This window comes from Panthera tigris, chromosome X (assembly GCF_018350195.1).
Source record: "Panthera tigris isolate Pti1 chromosome X, P.tigris_Pti1_mat1.1, whole genome shotgun sequence".
Lineage (NCBI taxonomy): Eukaryota > Metazoa > Chordata > Mammalia > Carnivora > Felidae > Panthera > Panthera tigris.
The window spans coordinates 100,684,515-100,712,158 of NC_056677.1; the positions used below are offsets into that span (position 1 = coordinate 100,684,515).

General features: G+C 44.8%; 1 protein-coding gene and 1 long non-coding RNA gene across 2 annotated transcripts in view; one reads left to right on the forward strand and one right to left on the reverse strand.

Annotated features, from left to right (window-relative positions):
• Nucleotides 1–27,644, forward strand: part of GRIA3 (glutamate ionotropic receptor AMPA type subunit 3) — a 264,933-nt gene that overhangs the window by 90,825 nt on the left and 146,464 nt on the right. The window lies entirely within an intron of this gene.
• Nucleotides 7,365–27,644, reverse strand: part of LOC122235437 — a 31,462-nt gene continuing 11,182 nt past the window's right edge. Inside the window, exons 2-5 of the long non-coding RNA XR_006213515.1 lie at nucleotides 23,698–23,820; nucleotides 15,314–15,431; nucleotides 11,160–11,208; nucleotides 7,365–7,437 (exon numbers count right to left, since the gene is read on the reverse strand). This is a non-coding gene — a long non-coding RNA (uncharacterized LOC122235437). The remainder of the gene's footprint in view (nucleotides 7,438–11,159; nucleotides 11,209–15,313; nucleotides 15,432–23,697; nucleotides 23,821–27,644) is intronic.

A 27,644-nucleotide genomic window follows, 5' to 3' on the forward strand; every position in this document is an offset into this window, starting at 1 on the left:
CGGGTGGCTCAGTCGGTTGAGCGTCCGACTTCAGCTCAGGTCATGATCCCACGGTTCACAAGCTCCAGCCCAACATCGGGCTCTCTGCTGTCAGCACAAAGCCTGCTTCAGATCCTCTGTCTCCCTCACCTGCCCCTCCACCCCCCTCAAAAACAAATAAATATTTAAAAAAAAAAGAAAAGAAAAGAAGTGCCTTCTGGGGCGCCTGGGTGGCTCAGTCGGTTAAATGTCCGACTGACTCTTGATTTCAGCTCAGGTCACGATCTCACAGTTTCGTGGGATCCAGCCCCAGGTCGGGCTCTGTGCCGACAGTGCGGAGCCTGCTTGGGATTCTCTCTCTCCCTCTATCTCTGGCCCTCCCCCGCTCGCTGTCTTGCTCGCTCTCAAAAATAAATAAATAAACTTAAAAAAAAAAAAAAGAAGTGCCTCCAGGCCTTTACCTTCCGAGCACCTGAACTGGGGGATGGAGAGCCAGCTCTGCCCACAGCCCTCTCCCCTCTCCCCTCTCCCCTCTCCCCTCTCCCGTCCCAGCGCGAGGTGGAGCAGCCAGTTAGGGGGGTAGGTATGGGTTACTACGGCTAACGAACGAACTCACTGTTAATTGGAGCTTGACCAGCTTCATTTTCTGGCTTCCAGAAATTTTTCCCTGAGGATACAGATGAGTGCAAATCACCCTAAAGACAGGAAAGGTGAAGTTCCACGTGCACATTTACACCAGGAAGGGGAAAAATCAGTTCATTATTTCAAGACCTCTTGAGATGCTGTAAATACACAGTCAACACAGAACAAAGATCCCTTTTTCCCCCCCTTACATTATTTATGTGCCATCTAAAAATTACATGCCCGTTCTCTTTCCAGCGCTGAGAGAGAGAAACATGCATATTCATGATCTGATAAATATTTAAGTGGGATTTATTTAAATGAGAGAGTCCATTTACAAACATTCCCTGGCTCTGAGATTTTATCCTGGGCACACAGAGGGAGGATAATTTCCTCTGGTAGATTCAAAACCTCCGCTGGCCACCTGCCCCCCTAAACTTGGAGCTCTTCCTTGAGAACTGGTGAATGCCACCCGCATTATTTCAAGGGAGTCTTCTGTGCCTCCTCCCTCCAGGCCTGCCTTCCTGCTCTGAGCTCATGCCATAGGATCGGTCGTTGGCAAAATGCTGGAGCTGGCAGTTTATTTGGGGGCGGTGGGGGGGGGGGGTGCGGACACAGCTTTCCTCGCCTAGGCACTCCCTCCTGCCCGCACTAGCCCCACAGCAGCTACCACCGCTGATACCCCTGACCTTCCTGAGGTCCACCTCTCCCGCTGAGGGAGGACAGTTGTGTCATATACCAAGTAACCAGGACTGTGCTCCCCTTCCCAAGAGAACATGCATTTTAATACTAAAGGATTTTGTCAGCACTTATTTTCAAAGCACGTATACGTACAGGGTTTTCTGTGCTCTTCAGAACAATCCTACAAGACTCTCAAGGCAATAATCCTTAGCTTTAGACGTAAGAAGTAAGAGAGAGGACATCCTGCTTGCCCAACCTAAGTCCCACAGCCAGCGAGTTGCAGAGTTAGGACTCAAACTCAGGTCTGACTCGTAGCTCCGGGACTTTTTCATTACATACAGCTGCCTCTCATCTAGGAGGCTACTGGAGAGAAAGAAATGGCAACCCAAAGGGAAGGCTAATAATGACCTATCAGGCACGGAGGCTGTAGCAGGGGAAGGATTTGGGGATGCCTGGGACTGTACTCAACACCTCTTCAGTCCTATCGCATTAATGACTTTCTGCGTGTGAGGTTACCTCTCGGTTCTTCGGCACCATGCTGGCTCTGGTCCCAGCCCGCCATCTTCCTCGCTCCCAAGTTACATTCACCTGTTTTGTGTCTCACTTTATCGAAACTTCGGGAGATGATCAGTGAAGTCATCTGTAGGACTCATCTGGGCTAGGAAGTAAATACTGGTTAATGGCTTCTGGTTAATGCCAGGAGCTTCTGATGCCTTACGTGAAGGACACCGTGGATGGCAAAGATTTCAAGCAGTAAGCCGGGCCAGCAAGGGCAATATCCTTGTGCAAATGAACTTCATAGTTCTCTAACTCACACTACTTAAGTGACCTAATTTACGGTTGCCAGATAAAATACAGGATGTCCAAGTAAATTTGATTTTCAGATGAATAAGTTTTTTTTTAGTATAAGTATGTCCCCAATATTGCATTGGATGTACTTACGCCAACAATTTTACATCGTTTCTTCTAAATTCAAATCTCCTGGGCTTTTTTTTTTTTTTTTAAGATTTTTCATGTGCTTGTGTGGGGGGAGGGGCAGAGAGAGAGAATCCCAAGCAGGTTCCACACTCAGTGCTGAGCTTCACGAGAGGTTCGATCCCACAACCCTGGGATGACAACCTAAGCCAAAATCAAGAGTGGAACGTTGAACCAACTGAGCCACCCAGGCACCCCTTCCTGGGTTTTTGTTTGCTGTATGTGTCAACCCCAGCTTACCTATAAGACCTGGCCTGCTGAGAATTCCCATCACAACAGTGCAACTGGGCATTTGCTTGCTTGTGACACTTGGTTGTGACTGATTGTATAGCACCTGACACTGTGCCGGAGGGGTGAGAGGTGGTGAGGAAGGAAGAGTGGCTGTGGGAGAAGGACACATGTAGCACCCAGCCCATCATGAGAGTGGTCTTAGTCACGTGTGCATGACCTAAAAGTAATGGCACCTGGCCTTCTTAGAAAATATAGCTAGTGCTATTTGCCTCTCGCCCCCAGCTCCTCCCCTCGCAGCCATCTGCTATGCTATTCTCCCTTTTGAAAAAGGAGCCACTCTCGAGGCGCCTGGGTGGCTCTGTCGGTAAAGCGTCGGACTGCGGTTCAGGTCATGATCGCAAGGTCCGTGGGTTCGAGCCTGCATGGGGCTCTGCACTGACAGCCTGGAGCCGGCTTCGAATCCTGTGTGGGTGTGTGTGTGTCTGCCCCTACCCTGCTCTTGCCCTGACTCTCTCTCAAAAATAAACATTAGAAAAAAATTTTTTTAAGAAAAAGGAACAAGTTTTCGCACGTGCCAAGCCTTGCATTTTCTGAGGGTGATCTGGGCCTCGGCAGGCATGTTGTGAGCAAACAGCAAGGCGGGCTGGAGGGGCGTGGTCAGGCTCTTGCACTGACCGGGCTGCCCAAATGTAATCAAAGGCCAGGCGCAGACCCCAGGGGTACCAGTGGGGAGAGTTCCATGGCCAAAAATATTAGGGTAGTGAAGTGGAGAATGTTTACAAGCCTAATTAGCAATTTGCACAACTGCAGTGTTAAAACTTCTGCTAGTGTCAGGCAGCTTCGTGGACTGACTATGGAAGCCGAGCCGGACCCAAGGTGGGGGTGTGGGGAGAGCTAGTATCTTGCTAGTTGGCCGAGTCCAGTGGCTAAGGCGCCTACTGAGAAGTTCAGCCTGAGAAAGCGACCAAATGAGAGCACGAACACTGGATGGACTCATTTCCCGGACAACAATAGAAGCTAAGGAATGTACTCTCTGGAAGTTAAGTTTTTGAGCAGTAATCATAATGACGTAACAGTGATGAAAATAATAAAAGCAAACCTTTAAAGCATACATTTCCCCAAACACACACACTGAGTGTGCTGAACAAAGAAAGCTAGTCTAAAATCTTTCATTTCAGAGATGAAAAGACAAAGGCCCAGAGAGGGGAAGTGACTTACTTAAGGTCACACAGCAGGTCAGCAGCTGTCTCCTCACACCCAATCCACTGCTGCCTCCGCTATCCAAGGATGCTTTTCTGGAAGATTCTAAACCAGTTCAGTTTTTCTCCTCTACATTCTTTTTTTTTTTTTCTCCTGATCCCTTTAGTTTAGTTGCAGTTTGCTTTTACTGAGGTAAGAACACTTAACATGGGATCTACCCTCTTAAAAAATTTGAAGTGCACAATACAGTATTGTTAACTACAGGCACAGTGTTGGACAGCAGATCTCTAGAACTTACTCGTATAACTTCACACTTTTGAACAGCAACTTCCCGTGTCCCCTTCTCTCCAGCCCCTGGCAACCACCCTTCTCTGTTTCTGTGAGTTTGACTCTTTTCATCTCTTATATAAAGTGGGATCACACAGTTTTCGTTCTTCTGAGACTGGCTAATCTCACTTGGTGCAATGTCCTACAGGTTCATCCATGCTGTCACATATGGCAGAATTTCCTTGTTTGTCAAGGCTGAATACTATTTCATTTTAAGAACGTAACACATTTTGTTTATCCATTCGTCTGTCAATGGACATTTCGGTTGTTTCCATATCTTGGCTATTGTGAATAATGCTGCAGGAACATGGGCGTGCAGCTCTCCCTTCAAGATCCTGCCTTCAGTTTGTCTGGATATATACCCACAAGTGGGATGACCAAGTCATGTGGTAGTTCCATTTTTAATTTCTTGAACCTCTGTTCTGTTTTCCATAACATCTGGACCATTTTGAATTTCTACCAACAGTGTATGAGGGTCCTGATTGCTCCACATCCTCAAGAGCAATTATCTTTTGGGTTTTTCCGTTGTTGTTGTTGTTGTTGTTGTTGTTGTTGTTGTTTTTAAATAATAAGCATCCTCAAGTTATGAGCTGATATCACATTGTGGTGTGGATTTGCATTTTCCTGAGGATTAGTGATAGTGAGCATCATTTCATCTACCTGTCGGGCATTTGTATATTCTTTGGAGAAATATCTATTCAAGTCCTCTGCCCATTTTTTAATCGGGTTATTTGGTTGCTTAATTATTGAGTTGCAGGAGTTCCTTGTATATGCTGAATATTGGCCTCTTATCGGATATATGGTTTGCAAATATTTTTTCCCCTTCTGTAGATTGTCTTCTCGATCTGTGGATTGTTTCCTTTGCTGTATAGAAGCTTTTGTAGTTGGATGTAGTCCCACTTACCTATTTTTTACTTGTGATTTTGGTGTCATATCCAAGACATCATTGCTTAGGATTTACAGACTCGGTGTAATCCCTATCCATCCCTATTTTTTTCAGAAATAGAAAATACTCCTAAAATTCATATGGAACTACAAAGGACTCCAGATAGTCAAAGCAATCTTGAGCAAGAAGAACAAAGCTGGAGGCATCACACTTCCTGATTTCAAAACATATTACAAAGCTATAGTCAGTAAAACCAGTATGGTACTGGCATAAAAACAAACATATCAACCAACAGAACAGAATAAAGATCCCAGAAATGAACTCATGCATGTGTAGTCAACTGATCTTTGCCAAGGGTGTCAAGAACACACAATGGGGAAAGGAGAGTTTCTTCAACAAATGATGTTGAGACAACTAGATATCCACGTGCAAAAGACTGAAATTGGATCCTTATCTTATACCATACATATAAACCAACTCCAAATGGATTAAAGATTTAAACAGAATGGGCGCCTAGGTGGCTCTGTTGGTTAAGTGTCCGATTCTTGATTTTGGTTCAGGTCATGATATCAGGGTTCATGAGATCAAGCCCCACATCGGGCTCTGTGCTAACGGTGCAGAGCTCACTTGGGATTCTCTCTCTCCCTCTTTCTCTGCCGCTCCCCAGCTCTCTCTGTCTCTCAAAATAAATAAATAAACATAAGAAAAAGATTTAAACATAAGATCCCAAACTGTGAAGCTCCTAGAAGAAAACGTAAAGAAAAAGCTTCACGACATTGGTCTAAGCAATGATTTCTCCTCTACATTCTTGCTCTTCTAGTGCATTTTTTTTTTTTGACTACCAGAACCTTCTGGTTCCATGCTTTTGAAGTTCACTTGGAAAACATTCACTCTGTTCCCTTTCCCCACCACCTACTCCTCTACCTTAGGATCACTTTTCTATCCACGCCACAAACTCCCATAGCTAGGTGATGATTTTCTGAATGTTACATTCTTTAATTGACAGAGACACTTCTGGTTAGGTAGGTTAAGTGTCCGACTTCGGCTCAGGTCATGATCTCACGGTTCGTGAGTTCGAGCCCTGCGTTGGGCTCTCTGGTGTCAGCGCAGCGCCCGCTTTAGATCCTCTGCCTCCCTCTCCCTCTGCCTTTCTCTCTCAAAAATAGATAAACATTTTAAAAAGATTTTAAAAAATAAATATAACTTAAAATGAAATGAAATTTAACATGCAGTTCCTCAGCCCCATCAGGCACTTTTCAAGTGCTCAAAAGCCACATGCAGGCAGTGGCTTCCATATTGAACAGCACAAGTCAAGAACATGTCCCTCACTGCAGAAAGTTCTGTTGGACAGCACTTCTCTAGAGACTAAACTCCTCAGCCTGGAATTTCAAGTGTTCTTCCATCTGGCTCCTACCAACTTTTTAGCACAAAGGCTGAAATTGAGGAGGAAGAAATGAGGCTGGAGAAGGGAGCAGGGGCCTGAGGACGAAGGGCCCGCGGTACCACACTACGGAAGGGAGATCTCGCCCTGTAGAACATGGTGGGTTTCTTCCTGAGAAGGGACAGAGCCAGTGCAGGTTGAGACGTGAATCAAACTCACCTCTCTCAGGAAGTCTGAGTGAACGACCAGAGAGGTCTGAAGATCATGCCCCCCTGATGACTGGCCGCTCCCCTCAGTGACAGCAAGGGTTCCAATGCTTACAAAACAGAGAAAGTTCTCACATTCAAAATGGAGTGAAGGACCCGTGCTCAAATCACAGCTCCGCTACTTAATTAGCTGTGTCATATTGGGCACTGCCACTTAACATCATCGAGCATCTGTTTGCCTCTCTGTAAACAGAGCCCGTGATACCTACTCTCCAGACACGTGTGACAATCAAGTAAGATAATGAGGACAGTGAGCTGATGGTCTGGAGTAGGACCTGGACTTCAAACTCCCCCCTTGTGTGATTCTAGGGAGTACCTAGGGTTGAAGATCGTTAAACTACATGCCCTCTGAGGTCCCTTCCAGCTTCGAGGTTCAAGCCCACAGGAAGAAAGATCAGAAGTCAGTTTGGACAAAATACTTACCTGGGTCCCCACAGCAGGCTGCGGGCCTCGCGAGCAGTCAGTGCGGCAGCCATCGCGGACAGCCCGGAGTTGCACATTGAGCAGCCTCCTTGATGAGAGAGCAGGGCCGGTGTTGGCTTCTTGGCAGAGTCCCTCTCCACCAAGTGACAGATGCACCCAGACCCTCCAGCCCGGGACTGTAATACCGTGTGTTTTCATTGTCATGATAGAGTCATTAACCGGTCATTCTAGAGTGGCAATGGATTTAGAGTTTGGATGTCGGTTCCAAGGCTTCTCCTATCACATAAAATTGCTTTATTTTAAGGAAATAGAAGTTTCAAAGCGGCGGGCAGGGGAGGTGGGGGGGATGGGTGAAACGCATGAAGGGGATTAAGAGTCCGCTCATCCTGACGGGCACTGAGTGATGTATGAAATTGTCGGCTCACCACACTGTACACCCGAAGCGAATGTAACGCCGTATGGTAACTCTATGGGAATAAAAAGAAAAACTTCATCAAAAAGGTACTTTTTAGAGCAGAAAAAAATATATAACACTGTACATTAACTATACTGGAATTCAAATTAAAAAAGGAAACAGCAGGCAGATGGGAGTGCAGAGGGATGCAAGGTGAAGAGGGCTGAGAAGAGCTGGCAGAGGGAGAGGGAGATGGGAGGGAAGATTCTAACTAATGCAGAGAGCATCCTGTTGTGTCCCAGTAGAATAGCAGAGCAAAGGCTCATTTCCCAGCACTTCAATGCTCCAAAGACCTCTCTGTTAGCCAGCCCTTCTGCACATCAACAGAACACATGGAAGCTTGCCGTTTCACCTCGTAGCTCAGGAACCCTTCAAGGCCTTGAAGCACCTCCTTAAATTACCAGAGAAAGATAAAACTGATGCTCAACCTGATGCGATATTATTAATTGTATTTTGCTTTATATCCACTCATTGAAAATCAGAAATCCCTAAAGGGTGACGAGGGACGTACTTTATTAAGCCCGAATATTTGATGAATCGAGGCACCCCATTCCCGATGACATAAAACAAAATGTGCAGGACGGTGGGTGTTTGTAGGTCCATCCAACCAGAGGAAAAGAATCAAATAGAGATCGGTAGCTCTCACTTCACAAATGGGTGTCGTAGTTCCAAAAAGGGCTTCCGGGGCAAACCAGTCATCAGTATGTCAATTATCAATCACAGCCATACTCCTGAGTCAATCTTGAAAAGATACCCCAAGGTTTTGGACACCAAGCCCAAATACAGATGCTTCTTCTTTCCGTTATATTCTCACCTGATTTCTTGTTCAACTGTTGCCCATAAACAGTACAGAAAACGTTTCATCTTTGTGGTGCTTTAGGGTTGGGCTATCGGACCAGTTCTATGGCAGAAAGCCAAATTAAATAACTCACTTTTTTATTATTACCAATAAGGAAGCTGAGGATTAATCAAAATTCGCAGGGAATGGACTCTTCTAATTAACAGAACCTTCTGATAAATTGTTGAGCTAAAATTAGAAGAATATTGAGATGACCCATTTAGTTTGGTCTATTTTGGGCAAATTTTCTAAAATGTCTGGTTTCGTGTCCCTGCCTTAAAAGTACCATTGAATCTTTGGTGTTTGAGGCTCATGCAGGGCTTTGGGGTTTTCAATCATGCGTTGTTGATGTCCAGGGGGAGAAATGAAGATACATATAGCAACAACATAGATTGAACTCAGGACACAACTTTGGTGGCATCCCCAGTTTTAGAGGCCTCTGTCTCTTACATCCAAGGCATAGGGAGAGGTCAATGCTGTGACAATACTTTCAACTTGTCCATACATTTTGATGTCTAGATCTTATTTGATCCTTATTGTACTCTTGGGAGGCAGATTCCTCACTTTATAAACTGAGGCCTGCAGATGCTAAGGGCTTGCCCAAGGCTGAGATCATACCAAGCATCTGGAGTCTCAGTCTCGTGTCCTTTCAGGAGAAAGCCCACTGCGATACCCATGGTGATTCTCATTTCCCTATATTTGTGCTCACTTCCTCCCAAGCAGGCCACACGGGCTCAGCTAATCCCACCGCAGTTAGAGAAACATCTGAGTGTGTGCCCAACTTTTGTAGCTCTCAGAATAGCTTAGGTGAAAGTCATGGCTAATGTAATAGCTGCTGCCATGATAATAGTGTCCTTAAGCACCCCAGTTGAGAGCTATTTATTTTGCATAATATGATCTTGGCATACTAAATGCTCATTTGCATCCTTGTGTTGAGGACACTTTCCTTGTCTGTGGCATCACTGTCTGGGGGGATGAATTTTTTTCAGAAAGGTTTTGGTGTTTCCAAAGATACACTGCTGGACTTCTGAGTGGCCAGAGAATGCTAATGTTGGAAACAAAGGGAGAATGTGTGATCTGAGATTTCTTGCATGTCTTGTAAGTAATAAAAATAAATCATCACCTTTGATCTTTATAGTAATCTTACGAAGTTGGTAGAGCAGGTGTCATGGTCCCATTTTGCAGAAGTGGTCCTGAAGTCCAGCTTGGTTGCTATGGTAACCTAAACCTGGCTACACAAATCTTTCCCCTGTGGTGCTTATCAAAGCTCACTTTTCATCAGAATGCCCCAGAAGTTTGTTACAAATACAGCTTTCCCAGTTCCATCCCAGACTTACTGAACGAGAGTTTCCAGGATATATATTTCCAGGAGATATATATATATATATATATATATATATATATATATAGTATGTGTATATTATATACTATATTATTACATATAGTATATATTATATATTACTATATGTATATAATATACATATATATAATATATATATTTGCCTGCCCTATCAACCTCATGAGATTATTAAGTTCAGCTGATATCATTTTAATTTTGTTACTGAAAATGAAGGAATTAAGATACTACAGAATGGCAGCTGCCTAGAGCAACAATCTCGTAATCACACACTGGTGATCAGCACCATACCCCCCTTTAGAGGTGGGGTAGCAGTGGGGACATACAAGATGCAAGAGACTCAGACTCTTGCCTTCGGGAGTTTAGAAGGTAGTTTGTTGCTAAGTCAATGAATTCTTAATTTCTAGCATGCATCAGAATCATCTGAAGGGCTTTTTTAAACACGAATTCCTGGGCCCCAGCCCCAGAGTTTCAGCCTCAATAGGTCGAGAGGCAGAAGCCAAGAATCTGCATTTTTAACTAGCTCCCAGGTGATGTTGATGCTGCTGGTCCCAGGGCCACACGTTTTAGAACCACTAGCCTAGTCTTCATGTTAAATTTCATGGCAGTCTTAGGGTTTAAAAGAGATATTTCAGGGGTGCCTGGGTGGCTCAGTTAAGTGGCCACCTTTGGCTCAAGTCATGATGTCATGGTTCCTGGGTTCGAGTCCCACAGCCAGCTCTGCACTGACGGCACGGGTCCTGCTTTGGATCCTCTGTCTCCCTCCCTGCGCGCACGCACGTGCTCTCTCTCTCTCTCTCTCTCTCTCTCTTAAAAATAAATATTGAAAAATAAATAAAAGAGATATTTTGGAATATATGTGTAAAAGAAAATTAAAACAAAAGAAGACAAAATTACCTGTCGTGTTCTATTGCCTTTTCAGTGTCCTCCTCTTTCCCTTTCCCTGACCACACAATGTTTTGCATCCTGGCACCTCAGTCGCAGAAAGAAATCTTTCTGACCTCTGAAAAACAATGCCATTTGCCTACCACAAATGCACTGGCTAGCACCATTTCTAATGGAAACATTTGCTTCCTTCATGCCCTGCTTTCTCTAGAAATAGAAGAGCCCCCTGCTTTGGAGTCTAGAAGGAAGCAGCAGAGGGACCGGAAGGTCTCTTCCCCCCTGCATCAGGCAGTGCTTCTCAAAGTCTGACCCCCAGATGAACAGTAGCAGAATCACCTGGGGGTATTTATTAACAATGAAAATGCAGGCCGCCTGGGTGGCTCGGTCAGTTAAGCACCTGACTTCAGCTCAGGTCATGATCTTGTGGTTCCTGAGTTCGAGCCCCACTTCAGGCTCTCTACTGTCAGCACAGAGCCCGCTTCAGATCCTCTGTCCCCTTCTCTTTCCGCCCCTCTCCCGTTTGTGCTCTGTCTCTCTCAAAATAAATGAATAAATTAAAAAGAAAGAAAGAAAGAAAATGATGGGACTCACTGTAGACCTAGTGGATCAGAATTTCCAGAAGTGAGACAGAAAAGTGGGTGCATCAGGTACTTACGTGCTTCAGGTTATTGGTGTTTCTGGTACACACTAAAATGGGAGAACTCCTAGAAAAAGGATTTACTGAATGTTAGGTTTAGCCAGGGACCCTAAGGAAAGTCTCATTTCTCTTAATGGACCACCACTTCCCCTTTCCTGGACCTACATGTCCCACAGGAAACCTCATGACACTAAGAGAGACACTAGGCTCCTCCCTCCTTCCCCCTTCCACACGACCCGCCCCCACAAACAGTATGAATCCATTTGCCTAGAACATCTCTCAGGTTTCTTAAAGCACACACACCTAAGTCCCTGACAAATTCCACCCAGTGAAAAAAAAAGATTTGGTTTTTTTTAAGATGCTTTTATTTTATTTTATGTTTATACCTTCTCTCTCTTTAAATTTTTATCTCCCCTGCTTCTTTATGACACATTCTGGAGATGTTTCAAAGCTATTTATATTGCATACTGACTTTAGTCTTTTTAATGTTCTGAGAAATGCCATAGCTTATATTGGAATGATGCACTAAGATACAAGAGAGAAGGCGGGGCGGGGGGGGGGGGGGGGGGGGGGGGGGGGGGGAACTGGTGAGGAGAATAACCGAGAGCAGCATTGATTAGAAAGATAGTCAGACATAAGGGCGGGAAGTCTCCTTCCACGGCACTGAAATACTGTCAGTTCATTACCTGGCACGCTCCTCTTCCTATCTTTCAAGAGTGGGGAAGACTCTAGAAGTTTGAGGATGAAATGCAATCCTTTCACTGTAAGTCTGCCAGTGTTTTTGCTTTGGGGTTCATTGTTGAGTTAGAACAAGTATATAGTTTATGTCTCCTGGCTAGTCACTGTATAACTTTTGTTTATTTTCATTATGGGCTTCTCAGTACAATTCCACATGCGGTGGATTAACTAATGAAGGTCAGAAAACACCACGGGGCGTACGTTGCTAGAACACAGAGACATAGAACCAAATAAGCGAGCCTTCTGGTCTTCTGTGGGGGAGGGGGTGCCCACCACGTGCAATTCATCAATGCTCAGCTTTAATGAGCTTCTAAATTCTGTTTCTCTTGCTCCCTCTCTTCAAGGGTGTGTGTGTGTAAGAGAGGCTATGCCTGAAAACAGCGTGCTCGCGGGGCGCCTGGGTGGCTCAGTCAGTTGGCCATCCGAGTCTTTTTTTTTTATGTTTATTATTTTTGAGAGAGAGACAGAGTGTAAGTGGGGGAGGGGCATAGCGAGAGAGGGAGACACAGAATCTGAAGCAGGCTCCAGGCTCTGAGCTGTCAGCACAGAGCCCGATGCGGGGCTCGAACTCGTGAACTGCAAGATCGTGACCTGAGCCGAAGTCAGGTGTTTGAGCCACCCAGGCGCCCTGTGGGCATCCGACTCCTGATTTCAGCTCAGGTCATGATCTCGCGGTTCGTGGGATCGAGCCCCGAGTCGGGCTCTGCTCGGACTGTGCCTGGGATTCTCTCTCTCCCTGTGTCTCTGCCCCTCCCCCACGCATGCGCATGCACTCTCTCTGTCTCCCTCAAAATAAATAAATAAAAGTTTTACAAATGTGTTTGCATTAGACATCGTAATCATGCTCTCAATTTATACAGCACAGTAACTTTTACAGTTCTGCAGAGGATCATATCCAGTGCTCTTTTTTTGCATTACTTTCCAGAATCATGCAAATGTTACTGACAACTCAATAAAATCTGTGAAAGGAACAAAAAGTCATCCCCACGAAACTTCCAAATAGAGCCAGACCTTTGGAAGGTGATTGCTTCCAACACGCAGTAGATGGACACCCGGAATCTTTCTTTGGCTACAAATGTGTCCTTTGATGTCCCTGCCACACCTGTCAACCCAGTGGTTGGAATAGAAGGAGCAACCCTTTGAGGCTAACAGATTGGAGAACTCTGTCATGAGTTAAAGCTGTAACATACAGGCATTTGTTCAGTTAGCTATTACGTCACAAGGCCCTGAGGAAGTAGGACACAGGACAGGTTCAGCTTTGGTTTTGCTGGTGGTGGTGGTGGATGGAGGTCAGGAAAGGCCCGAAGCTGGGGAGCTGGGCACGCTGGCGTAGCAGCCTGACTTGGGCGAAGCGCTCTAGTGAGGCGCACTGAATAGCCAGGAGCTCACGTTAAGGTCCCAGGAGCCTGGCGACAGGGAGATCCGTATCTATTAGGATCACATTAGGCTGCAAGTAACCAAATCCTGACTCTTGGCAGTTTGAACACATAGGGCTTTCCACAACGTGTAACGGAAACCAACAAGTAGGTAGTCGTAGGCATTGCTTCCGCCGTTCACGAATGCCGTCAGAGACCTAAGTCCTTCCCTTCGGTTTCACCGTCCTTAGCATGCTGCCTTTCACCTTCATGGTTGTTACCTCATGGTCACAAGATGGCTGTGACATCAGTGCTCCCGAGAGGCAGGAAGATGAAGAAAGAGCGGTACAAATCACATCCATCACCTTTTATCAGGAAAACAAAACCTTTGCCAGTTTCCCCAATAGGCTCCCATTTAAGTCTCCTTGGCTGGCACTATCTTACGCGCCCCACCCACTCGACACCAGTTGCAAGGGAGACTAGGAAAGAGAGTATTTAGCTGGGCACGCTGCCACCTTAAACAAAACCGGGATTATGTTAGCAAAGAAGAGGGAAATTGATCTTGGGTAGACAACAAACAGTGCCTGCCAAAGACCAAAGGGGAGCTTTGGCCACTCATTCAGTTCAGCTAATACTCACCGGGCACCTACTGGGTGCCAACCACTGTGCCATGTGCTTTGACATCTGGCTTTTGCCTCAGGCTATCCAGAATTCAAAGAATGAAGCTTCTTCACTGGGGTAAATGACCAAAACTAGCGTCTAGCTGTGTGTCAGCTTTTATTTTGTTCCCGACCACCAAGCTGCCCTGAGCTTTGAGAACGTAGTTTCGTCTAATCTTTCAGATACTTTGGGGGCAGAGATTCAAACATCGGCTCACCCGCCCCAGAGATGGACCTTCACAAACAAAGGCCTTTGAATTTTAGCTATCAGGGTCATTTTTTAAAACCGTGCATCAGAGTTATTTTATGCATGCAAATCCCTTTCTGCTTTTTAATTGGATTTGTGCCTGGATGTACTGCAAATTGCTTTTGAGGCCGGGCTGCGGAATAGATTCCAGCTACGGACAGCAGTACAATGGCACGGGCGTCCTAGGTGCCAGCTCGCCTCTCCACCTGTATTCCCAGACAACCTCCAGTCTCATCCTAGGCTGCTGACTGGTCGGTACAGAGGACTTCTTATAACCCGAACGTGAGCTTCGAAGACCTCTGCCCCTCAAAAGAGAAAAAGCAAGATGGCCAAGAGCCCCAGAGTGGTTTCTACTGAGGGTTTCTTCCTGGGAATTCTCTCTCCAAGGAGAGATGAATGAGTGGCTCTCCGGAAAGGAAGGATCTTCGCTACTTTGATGCGGCTGGGGCCGGCCACAGAACCCCTGTAGTTTGAAACCCAAGTTCAGTGACATTTTGTTTTTAGGAAGAGCAGAATGGAACAGGACTTTGGGGAAGTCTGGGAGTGGCCAGTAGGGCCACACTGTTGAGACTCTTCAAAATTAACCTTTCTGCAGGCTGGCAAAACTACCCACGCAATGTGAATAAGAAGAAACTTCTTGCCCGCAGATTTTTTTTTCCTTGGCCTGTCAGAGTGAAAGTCCCATTGATGTTGTTTCTTGGGGGCCTTCTGATGACCAGTGCATTCCATTCCCAGAGAAGGATAACACGTTCTGTGGTATTGCTTTATCTGGTCGGACCATTGTCACGCAGTTGACATCAGTGCCCTTTAGGTATGGTGCAAAAAATGGGCAGTTTTTTTTGTTTTTGTTTTTGTTTTTGTTTTGGTGGGTAGGAAAGGGAAGGTTTGTAGTTTATTTAGGCAGAACTAAGTGAGGTGTCCCAGGAGGAAGTCCAGAATAGACGAGGAAGAACAGGTGGCCACTGGACTCTGGAGAAAGGAACTGGAAAGTGGCAGTGTCTTCTAGATACTCAGAGACAGTAGCTGATAAATCTTAATCATCAAAGATTGCATGAAGAAATTGAAGGGGGGGATAAGGCTGATGGAAGGGCAGAACATCAGTGGATTAAACGCAAGGGTTCCTTCCTACTCCGTGCCATCTGGCACATCGCCGGTACTTGTGCTTACCCGTACCTGATATGAAACGCTGCCCACCACAACATCGTCACAGATCAGAGGCATTGGAACCGGTGGGTGGGAAGGGTGATAATAGCTTGCAGACTAGGGCAAGTCGAATAGGTATGGAAGGGACCTAGGAAGGAGAATAAAAGAAGCACTCAACCGCAGAAGCAGAAGGGAGAAGGGAAAACACAGGAAGAAGAGACGCCGCATATTAAAATAACAGCAACAAGGGCGCCTGGGGGGCTCAATCGGTTAAGCATCCAACTCTTGGTTTCGGCTCAGGTCACGAGCTCACAGCTCCATGAGTTCAAGCCCTCGTCAGGATCCAAGCTGACAGTGTGGAGCCTGCTTAGGATTCTCTCTCCCTCTCTCTCTGCCCCTCCCCCGCTCACGCTCTCTTTTTCTAAGTAAATAAAGGTGACAATAATAATTACATTAGCTAACACTTGGACAAGGCCTACTATGTGCCAAGCTCTGTTGGAAGCACCTCACACGCATGAACTCATTTAATTTTCATAGTAATCCTGTGAAGTAAATGTATTATTATTAGCCCATTTTACAGACTAAGAAACTGAGGTACAGAGTTTATGTCAAAATTGGATATCTGTAAAGTAGGGACAAGCAATGAAGAACCTGTGTCCTGACACCGTTCGATCTCTAAACTTTTCAGTTACTTAAGCCAATAATGCCTTCTTTAAAGTAGTTTCAGTCAGGTTTCTGCCCCTGGCACCCCAAAGAGACCTTACTAACAATTGAAGAAACAATAACATCTGTTGGCTGCATGTCATGGACAAGGCACTGGGTTAAGGGCTTCGTATACGTTATTTTATTTAATCCCGACAACCCAATGGGTTAATAATACTGTTAATATTACCCCTATTTTGACAATTTCAAAACTGAGCACAGAGACCTTAAATAACTTACCCAGTGTTGCGCAGCTGATAGGTAGCAGAGCTGAGAAATAAATCCCTACAGTCTGATTCTAGACTCTGTGCTCGTAAGCTCTGGTGGGCAAATAGACACAGAGAAGAAGAGAATGTCACCACTCAGCAGTGAACAGCAGAAACCGAAGGCAGCCACATTCCAAGTGTTCCCTTTAATGAGTAACCTGATAAAGGTAGAGCCACCTGCTCATATTTCCAAGAAATCAGCTGTGACACGGGTGAACATCTGTTTGGAGGCTCCTTAATCTTGGGAAACTGTTATTTCTGATGCCTTTCAGCCTTGACTCTCCAGTGAGGAGTAACTTAGCACTAACAGAAGAGAGTTCGGGGATCTCCTGTGCCCAAGAGACTTCCTTCCAAACAGGAAAAGGAAGAGGCTGCGTTGAAGGCATCTTTCTAGGTGGCTATGGCTGGGAATACTTTCTCGAACAGGAGACCAAGTAGCATCAGACCCTGGGAAGCACCAGACTAATAAGATTCGCGAAGCCAGCACCAATTGAGCAAAGCCGAGTTCTGCTCTTACATGCCTGCAGCCTCTCCCTGTGATGGAGCTTGGCATCATCCTTATGGCTTTCACTCAGTCCCCGTGGGCATTCTTTCTTCTCCAAGGGCCCTACAAACAAATGAGTTGCTGTAGCTTCACTGCCAAAGAAGGAATTGCGTGTATGTTTTTCGTGTTGATGTTGTTTGATGTTTAAGGTACACACAAGCCTGTCTTCTGAGAATAAACATTGGCCGAAAAATGATAGCCTATTCAACTGGCATTCAAACAGTTAAAGATTATGAATGGCTTTCATTGTTTTTATAACTATTAGGAGGCTCCCTTGATAATTCCCAGTTGATTTATATCTTGGTCTCTATTTCTGCATAGCCACCATAAAAAAATGCTATGTTAAATAATTTCATATTAAAAACAAAACCGGAACTTAATCTTCACTTAAGAGGCAAACAATAATTTTTATCAGCCTTTGCAAATGGGCCTTGCTGCCCATTCATTAAATGTCTATAAATGTTTGCTAGTTCTTAGAGGTTGAATGATTAAAAGGATAGGAGAGACATGAATTTTAAAAAATCAATCACTGTTTGTAGCTCTATTCCCAAATATATCCTGCATGGCACAGTAGATCTTCTCCATGAGACTGGTTAATAACAAGCATTCTGCATATTTTATAATTATGTGCACTGCCAGCAGAGTGTAGTCGGATTTATTGTACATCTGAGTCCCCGGAATCAGAGTCGTGCCTCACAGCACCTATCATAACAAATGGCATGGAGGGGTTCTTTATATCACAGGATGCTGAGTTGGATATTTAAATAGCATACCCAGGAAGTGTTCTGAGTTATGGTCACCCTGCAAGAAGGGGCACCACCCAAAGTACACCATGATTTAAGTGTCATGGCCCATAGCTGGAGCCAAACGCTCACTGAGTCAGAATGAGGATCTATAAGAAAGCGAATGAATAATTGCTCCAATAAAACCCAAGTCGACTGGGAGCAGATTGATCAGAAACATTTATTAGTTCTGATTGGGGTTTTGGCACACTCCGATTTGTAGACGTAAGAAGCAAATGACACAAAGATACACGCAAGGCTCAGAGTACAATTGTTTTCAATGAAGGACATATTTGGTGGAAGCGTGAGAGGGGGTCCAATCTCCTGAACCTCTTTTCTATCTCCATCCTTAAAGTTTTTGGAATGTGTCACTAAAATAAATGATATGTGGGAAGAGAGTCTGGCTTTGTCTGGCGGAAAAGGTATTCTGTGAGTGGAACAGTATTTCTCCACTCCCACTTCGAATGAAGGGAGAATGATCTTTGGTTTTCCATGATATATTTGGGGAGTTTGGGGAACAAGTTTTGATTTAATGTGTGCAAAATAATTGCAAATGCTACCTTGACTTTTTATATTACTTTTGCTTGTCAACCTGCTGTTCTCAGATAATGTTTTTGGATCTGACTGCTAAGACTGGTATGCTTCACTCTATTTGGGCAGGCTTTGGAGAAGTGGGGCGACTTATGCAAAGTCCCACAACTAGACCAACAGAAGAGAGGGACTAGATTGCAGGTCTCCCGACTTCCGGCCCAATGTTCTTACTACTGAACTGTGCTATCTATAGCCTACGCTTCCCCTAGTTCATTTACTTTGAGAAAAGTATGTAAACGAATGGCCAGGATGTTGTTTTCTTACCCCATTGCTCATGAATCAAACTGGTTGACCTCCCCCCCACGCCGTTACCAGCACCCATTTAAAAACCTATGTCTCCTGCTACTATTCAAGAGGCTGAAATATCAAGATCATCTAACTGGGACTTGAGATAAATTACACCATGTTCCCTCAGAAATTACTTTGACACAAATAATTACTCCAATAATAAACAGTGGAAAATACAGTGTTAAGTACGATCAGCAAATCTAAATGGCCTTAATCGGCATTACTAATTTTTGCACACAAATAAATAATTATACTACTTTCCTTCCAAACTTCAATTTAAACGTGCAAAGTCCACTTAGTCCACTGAAGCAGAAAGCGGAAGCCTTTACCAAAGTTGACAGCCCACATGGTAACGTGTAGCCTACTATACATACCTTAAACCCATCTTTATACTGTCCATGGTAACGATTAGCACAAAGCTTTACATGTAGTAGGGTTTTCACGAGAGCTTGTTAAACGAACAGCTGCTCGTGACCGGTCTCGAATTTCCATATTACTGTTTATTCCATGAGAGTAAAATGCCTGATTTCACCTTATGTTGTGATATCTAAGTCCTTATGTAGCTTAGTTTATTAAAGGGATCCAAGCCTGCCTCTCCCAAAACATACCAATTACGGAGAAGACCCTAAGATGCCGTCCCCTATAACCTTGCTGCTTAAAGTGTGGTTCATGGGCCAGAAGCATCAGCATCCCCTGGGAGCTTGTCCAAAATGCAGACTCTCAGGCCCCCACGGCAGACCCCTGGAATCAGAATCCACATTCCCGAGATCCCCATGTGATTCACGCGCACATAAGAGTTTGGGAAGCACTGTGCTGTGGGAACAGTTATTCCTGTCACCAGGCACCGATAGTCACCCTGCAGACTCCAGTCCACAAACACGCTGTGAGCCCCTGTGGGTCTGTTAGGTACTGTAGAAAATACAGGAAAGGAAAAGACATGGGTTTTTTTTTTGTTTTTTTTTTTGTTTTTTTTGTTTTTTTACCTAGGACAACATATAATCTAGTCCTAAATTGTATGCTTTATGCTGCAATAACGCAACCATAAGGAAGATCAGGCGGGTTGGGTTATCCAGGAAAGGCTTTGTAGAAACGGAGTTATTCACAGGCTACCAATCGGTGTCTGGGGAAGTAGCGAAAACCGGTAACCATAGCTAATGTTTACCAAGTGCTTCCGTTTGTCAAGGCCCTAGGTTTCAGTTTTTAATATATTATGCCATTTACTCCTCACATTAACTCAATGAGCCAGGTATAGTGTAGTGGCTAAGTGTGCCAGCTCTGGAATCAGATGGTCTGGGTTTAATCCTGTCTTCACTATTTACTAGCTGTGTGATAATGTAGAAGATATTTAAACTCTCAGTGCCTCAGTTTCCTCCTCTATAAAATGGAAATAATGGCACCTACCTCAGGGGACAGCTACCCGTGAGAATTAAAGGGGTTGAAATGGATGAACACTGAGAACAATGTCCAGCACATAATAGCCATCTAATAAATACCAGATATTACTATTTTCATTTTATGAATGGGGACAGTGATGCACAGAGAAGTTGAATAGCTTTTCCAAAGTCACACAGTTTATAGGTGGTAGAGTTACAACTTGAACACTGCTTTGGGTGACTACAGAGCCCACCTTTTTTCTTTTTTTTTTTTTTTTTTGAGAGAGAGAGAGAGAGAGAAAGAGAGAGAGAATCCCAAGCAGGCACCATGCTGACAGCGTGGAGCCTGATGCTGGCCTCAAACCCACAAACTGTGATATCATGACCTGAGCCGAAACCAAGAGACAGATGCTCAACCGACTGAGCCACCCAGATGCCCCCAGAGCCCACACTCTTAAATCTGTTACATAACTTAAAATGTGCCTGAGGTTGGAGAAGGAGAAGACAATTCTAAATCTAAACTTCTCAAATTACTGTGAGCCCAATCCTACTGTGGATGCTGGGCCCACACAAGAATTAGCTGAAAATGTTTGTGGTAATGTCTTCATATACGATTTCAAGCAGATTTCACTGTTTGAAACAAAGTTCATAAAAACTTTTGTCTTTCAAGGAGTGGGTATAGCTTTACCAAACAATTCTCATTCTTCTGCCTGGATAACTTCATGGCCAGTGGCAGGGACATCCGAGAAACTTTACAAGAGTAAGGGGCTCAGGTTGTTCCCAAGACCTAGAATAAAGGTATCTTCCCCTGGTGAGCCTGTTACATAATAAATGGAGCTTCTGGGCAAACCACACCTTTAAAAGACAGACCTGAGGGGCACCTGAGTGGCTCAGTCAATTAAGCGTCCGACTTCGGCTCAGGTCTGATCTTACCGTTCGTGAGTTTGAGCCCCACATCAGGCACTGTGCTGATAGCTCGGAGCCTGGAGCCTGGTTCGGATTCTGGGTCTCCCTCTCTCTGACCCTTTCCTGGTCACATTCTGTGTGTGTGTGTCTCTCTCAAAAATAAATAAACCTTAAAAAAATTTAAAAGACAGCCCTGAAAATTTTTAGGATAGTTTGGAATCATATTTCAGTCATGGAATCTGATGTCACTGGATCAGAGAGTAGATTTTAGTTCTTTTTAGACTCGGGTTCTTGTTCAGATAAGATGAATTTGGTGTTAAAATTTTGGCTGAGCTCTCTTCTGTGTAATCTTGAGACTGTCAGTATCCTTTTCTGGACCTCGCTTTCCAAGTCTATAAAGTAAGACTGATTGGATGATCTTTAAAGGTCTTTCCAACCCCAATATATTCTTTACGGTTTTGAAAGCATCTTTCATTCACACCAGTTTTCTCCTCCCAGGTCTCTAATGAGGTAGGAAGAGCACGGATTTTGAAACAAGACAGACCTGGGGATTGCCTCCTTGCTCCCAGCAGAAGCTGGATGATCTTGGCCCAAACATGCCCTTCTTTGGGCCTTAATTTCCTCTTAGAGATTATAATGTTCCCATCCCCCAGGTTGCCGGTGGTTTTGTGTAGTAGAAGGCACTCAGAGTACTGCTGGAAGTCTCCTCCTGACATTCTGAGGATCATTATATGGACCTATTGCTCTATCCACACTGAGCAACTTTCGTATGCTAACAGAAGTCAAGGGTAACCTGAGGCCATGTATTCTCCTAATATGGAAATCATTCGCTATTCGCGCAGTTTCCAATGAGGGGTTTAATCTCTTGATAAGGTCAGAGAAAGTCTGGGGAAGCAGCTATTTCAAAGGGCATGGCTTTCCCCTTGGCGATTTCATCCTCTGAGCCCTGAAAGGGCAAGTGTCCGCCATTACGCTCCTACAACAGAGTTTGTTTCCTATGGCTGGGTGCCCGGGGAGTGTTCCAAATCCAAGTTTTGGAGCATAACATTTCTACCGCCAAGCCCTTCACCATTTCTTACCTTTGAAGGGTCTCCTATAACTTCAAGGACCACTGCAAAATTTCTTAAAAGTCAAACTAATTTTAGCGTATTTAGATTTTATTCAAGTATGCTCTGTGGCACTTTGCGGGAAGGGTAGGCTGTGGGATCTACCAAGGGTGTGTCCAGGCTCCTGATCAATCACAGAGGGAAGCAGAACTACTCAGCAGTGGGCAGAATGTAAGTTTGACCAACCAAACAAGTCATGAAAGCACTCCTTTGCTTTCAGAGGCGTGCTTTGGTCCCAGTAGGAAGGTTTAGTTCTCCTTAGTCGGAGGGAGATAGTTCTCTCTATCCAGATAAATGAAAGGACACTTCCAAGGAATATTTGTTGCCTTGGTTTGGGTGACAATGGGCTGGATTCAGGAAGAGATGTTAAGGTGAATGAAGTGCATGATTCACCCAGGGGGATATCTGCTGGCAGTGGTCTGTCATCATTTTGAGACTTACATGCTTCACCATTTAAACATTCTAAGGAAATGTGTATCTGGGAAGGCACTGTGGTTAAAAGGTCCATTCGTTTCCGTGAAGTTCTGTCTATGCTTCATGCTTTTCGTTGTCACTGATTTCAGGCAGGGTCAGTACTGGTCTAGTGCCACTCTTCACAATAATGCCACGTTCTTTGATCCCACAATCTCACCCCCTCTACCCTGCTGTCTGAGTTCCATGTCCCGGGAACATCCTGGCTTGCTTCAGGCATTCCTCTGTGGGGAGAATCTCCCATGACCCAAAGGCTCCAGTTTTAGTGCTAAGCCCAAGGAGAATCCAGTGAAGGCATACAATGTGTCTGCCCTAATTTCAGGTTCCAAAATAACATTCAGCTATCTTTTTATAGTAAAATCTCAATCATTCAGAGTCTGATGGGTCAGAATCTTCAAATAGCCAGAATTTCTACCCAGAGTTTTTAGGAAAGAAAGAAGCGATTTTAAAGAGAGAGAGAGAGCAGGTGATATCAGAGATTTAGTAAAAGTGGCAATTTCCTGCACCAGGGTCAGTACACATTTGGCCCACTATAGAAGTCCACTTTCGACTTCTAGAGTCCTGGGCAATGAACACGTACATTCAGACCGAGGGCCCTGAGGTATTGCAAGATCCTTGGGCACCAAGAAGGATTCCACAATATTCACTTGGTTATATTTGTTGAGGAAGAACAGTGGACTTGTGTGCATTAGAGATATTTTCTGTAGCATTTCAATAATGCCAACACAAGGACTTTCTGTCAAGCACTCGGATACCCAGAAAATTCCATACATGTTACTGGAAGGCACTTTCCCCCTCCTCCTGGCTTTCCCATCCTCTGAGCATGCCACATTCCCCTCCGGCCCTTAGTGTGTGCATCCATGAAATAAAAACATTAAAGTAGATGATATCTAAGGTCCCTTTCCATTCTGACATTCTATGATTATTTTACCTCTAGGATCTCTTAACATGGCTTCTACGTCTCTGGCACTGTGCGTAATTCTAGCAGGGCCTGCCTCGAAGGAAAACAGTTCCTCTGAGTCTCCCCTGTCATTCAATGCCTTTGAAGTACCAAAGGCCAGGGACACAGTCTCGGGACTATTAGCCCACATTGACTAGGGGCAGAGGTTTTGCTGATCCCATCTGTGAAGGCTAGCAGGGCCCTTTTGGTGACAACCCTCAAGAAGGCCAATGAGGCCAACTCCCACGTAAGAACACAAGTCCCTCTGACAAGCATGGAATTATTAAATAAAGAATTAAATGAAAGAAAGTTTTGGCAGCTGCTTCCAAGAAGGTTTTACTGGCCTGGAGCTAGTTTGAAATTAAGTTTGCATTATTAATTGAAAGGCAAGAAGAGAGTCTTGGAATAAATCAGATAAAATAAATAAAAAGATGATTTTACTTACTGTCAATAATGCCACAGGCAGTCTTGGGATTTGGTGGCAGTCTTAACAAAAATGCCTTATCTTCTTAAGATTTTTTTCTGCCAGCTCTCAGCAGGTCCAAATGTATTTCCGGTCCTTCTTTCCCTAAACGGTGATCATATAAAGCTTCAATGACAGAAAAAAAAAAAAAACTTGAAATTTCTACAATGATAAATATTTCTGAGGCCATAACTCATCCCTCGGGCAAATCTAGTACCTGGATACTTCTTCCCATAAGAAGAACTTGCTCTAGAAGCTTGCCTGAGCCACAGTCCTCAAACGTGGGACTTAGGCTTCTAGGAGTCTAAGAGAAACTTACTTTCAAACTGAGCTTATCCCAGATGATCTGATTTTGAACCCACGCCCACCCAAAGTTTACCGCTGGAGGGTGACTGGTTCCACTTACTAAGGGGCGCGATGCCAAAACTTGGGAACTAACAGAACCAAGCAAAAAATAAACAAGACTTCAGAAGACATGTCTCCTGTATTCCCCATGCCTAATTATAGGAGGTGGTTATCCTCAATGCCAATACTGCTCTTGAGTTTGTCCATTAGCATCCATTTTTCTTCATTACTTTTCTTCCCAATATATCAAACGTCCTCTGTTTACTTTCCATTCATCCTTCAAGACTGACAGCCGCTCCCTCTGCACTAGGGAAGATTTGGGGGAGTGCAGTTCTACAGAGGTGAATATTTTGTAGAAGTCTGGGAGCTGAGCACGGAGACAGTCATGCGTACAAACTGCACAAGAGATAAGCATAAGAAAGTAGGGCCGTTTCACATTTCTAATAGCACCAGTCCTTTGTATTTAAATTCATTCCCATATCCAGTTATACGGACACATATTCAGTTATAAAGTACGAAAAAGATTCTAGAATTAACTACCAGTGAATTTGAGTGTAGCCACTATTCGGTACTATTCACGCCTTGGATTCCGTGTCCCTATTGCAAATAACCCAGCAGGTCGACAGAATGGCTGGAGATGGGAGGCCAGGGGAAGCAGGGTTGGGTAGATTAAACGGTCTATTGAGACCTCCACTTGCTCTATCATTCTGTTAGGAGTCATTGATGTTAATGCTCTTGGACTATTCTGTATGAATAAGGCAAATTGTAATAGACCCACAAATTGATCATTCAACAATCTGAGGCCTGTTTTGAAAGATGGTGCTTAAGGTCTTTTTTTTTTATTCATCCCTTGGGTATGTGGATAATTCAAAGGCAAGCACTAGACATATCTGTTGAGTATGTCTGAATAATTGGCCAGTTTGATCTTTAATATTATACAGTTACTACTCTAGCTGTATCTAAGGCTTTATGTTTCCCTTTATGTCACCAGATCACAAATCGCTATCACATCATACATCAAGTACAAGGCTCAGAGAACAGAACGAGTGACGATTAAGACTGTGTACCAGACACGCTCTTCTCTAGTAGGAAGGAAAGGAGTAAACTAACATTTAGTGAGCACCTACTGTGTGTCAGACACTGTGCTAAGAAAGTTCACACACATCATCTAAAGCATGTTCTGTATTGGAAGCAGGGTTGCTCTATTCAAAGAATAGATGGTGCTTGAGAGTGGAGCAAGAGGAGGTATTGCATTTGGGACTCAATAAATCCAACAACAAAATACTGATCCAAGAAGTAGCAGCAGAGTACCAGAGGAATTTGCCTGTCAGAGAGATCCCAACATCCTTGGCCGACCAAAGCTAGGATATCAAGAGGCTCGGGGAAAGATGCGTACCTTTTGAGATGACCACACTCCAAGCAAGTTACATTGAGCTTGCTTGGCTCTCCAGAGCTGCGAGGCCTGGGGGTGGACCCGCACCCCTGTGCTCACCCAGCCGCGCCCACATATCTGCCACCTCCAGATAACCCTCTCTCTGGCCCTGGGACACAGGCTGATCACACACCATTTCCTGAAAAGAATTCTCCTGTGTCTTTCTCCAGGGACTTTGGCAGAAGGCTGGGGAGGATGCTTTGTGTGTCCTTTGGCTTTCAAGTGAGGAGCTAATGCCCAAAGCTCGGAGCCAGGGGGGAGGTTTGTCCAAATGCCTGACCTAGAAGGGCCATAACTCCACTTCTTTTCTAATTAGGATAATTAACCTCCCCTGCTCGTTCATTCTATTCCAATCCAGAAAGCTTAAATTAAAATGGCACAGGGGACTGTCGGGCTCTAGGGACAGGAAACCATTTACAAGCCTTTCATCTCCAAGCAGCTGCCATCAAGGCAAAGTCAGGACAAAGTCCTCCTAGCATCCTCACCCTGGAAACAACCTTGGGATGCCTTTAGGACTGCTTTCGGAGTTTTCATCAACATAAACATCCCACCAGCTATCAAATTTTGCCGAGCTCCGTAGAACTGGCTGACTAAGTTGGAATCGGGGCTGTGGGGATTGCTCATAGTAGGTAGCATATCTCTTTGTATTGTTGCCTGGACTTTGTGGTGGGTTCAAGGAGACCAAAAACGGATGCCTTCAAGTGGGTGGCATTTGATGTGGGATTTATGGCATTTGTTCTTTGGCAACAACCACTGGAGGCAAAACTTCAGGAGCATTTCCTAAACTGGAATCCAATAGCAGCATTATCACATAGGACAGAGACACAACTGAGGGGGAACAACGCTGCAGTTCTCCGTCTAGTAGCGTTAATTCCCCATACCTCACCTCTGAGCGGCTTCGAGAGTTCCTCATCAAGTATCTACAGCTTCCGTGCTGCCTAGGCAGATAGCCCTGGGTATAGTCCTCTGGGTCTTTTGTTCCTCATTACTACACGACTCAGTCCAAGGTCTCCCCTACATGCAGCCCTTCACGCCTGTAAGGGAAGCCACTGTGTTCTATAGTCTTTCTGCCCAGAGCTCTCTGGCTGCAGCCTGTTGTGAGCCTCCATGGCTGATGGGAAAGGCAAGATGACAGAGTAATAGATGAGGTTAGGCTGCCCATTTGGACTGAGTAGTAAAGAGTTCTTTCCAGCCTGGCAATGCTAAGATTTTCCCCGGGTCTACCTTGGTTGGAACCTTGAAATATCCCCCGTAGATGAAGACCCTGACTTGCTACTCAGTATATCATAGAGCCATCGGCATAAATGTCAAGAGACTTGTCCTGGGCCTAGGTTGAACAATTGAGTCACCCTCCAGCCTTTGCCAGTTCGTGCTCTGGTCCCCTCCTAGCCCTACACTTCCCACCCATAACCTCTACCAAAGCCTAGGCTGTCCTTCCTTCTGAATCACCCATCTGTGTTAATCAGCCGAAGTGAGGTTCTCAGTAGATATATAATAATGACCAGACTAGCGCTTCTTACATTCTGATGTGCTTACAGATCACCTGGGGACTTGTCAAAAGGCAGATTCTAATTCATTTAAGTCTGGGGTGGGGCCCGAGAGTCTGCATTTTTAACAAGCAGCCTCGGTGATGCCAAGAACTGGTCCATGAACCATACTTTAAGTAGCAAAGATGTCAGTACAACATGTTTAGGGCCTTCTATCATTGATATGCCGATCTAGGGGCCGTACTTTACGCAGCGAGAACATAGAACATCTTCTGAATGAGTTTAACCCAACTGCACCGCTTGGAGTAAGAGATAGTGACCTCTCTTCTTGGCAGTTCACGATAGCATCCTTTCATATGAAGGCTAAAACAACACTTTAGTGTAACCAGAGTTGTGCAGAGGGCGTGGCAAATGTGGACCTTGGCATAGGCTATCATTCTTGGGACCTGGGTTACGTGAATAAGCCTTTCTGGGCACCTGCCCTGCTTCCTGAAGCCAATCATGCAGGCCAAACTCATTTTGGGTCCAACCACTCCATTTATTGCATCTCCTTTCACAGTGGCTCTGGATGGCTGCTGCTGCCACATCACTCATGCTGTGATCTGCATCAGTGGCTAAGACAACGGAAGCAGCTACATCATCCAAGGCACAATCCATTTATTTCA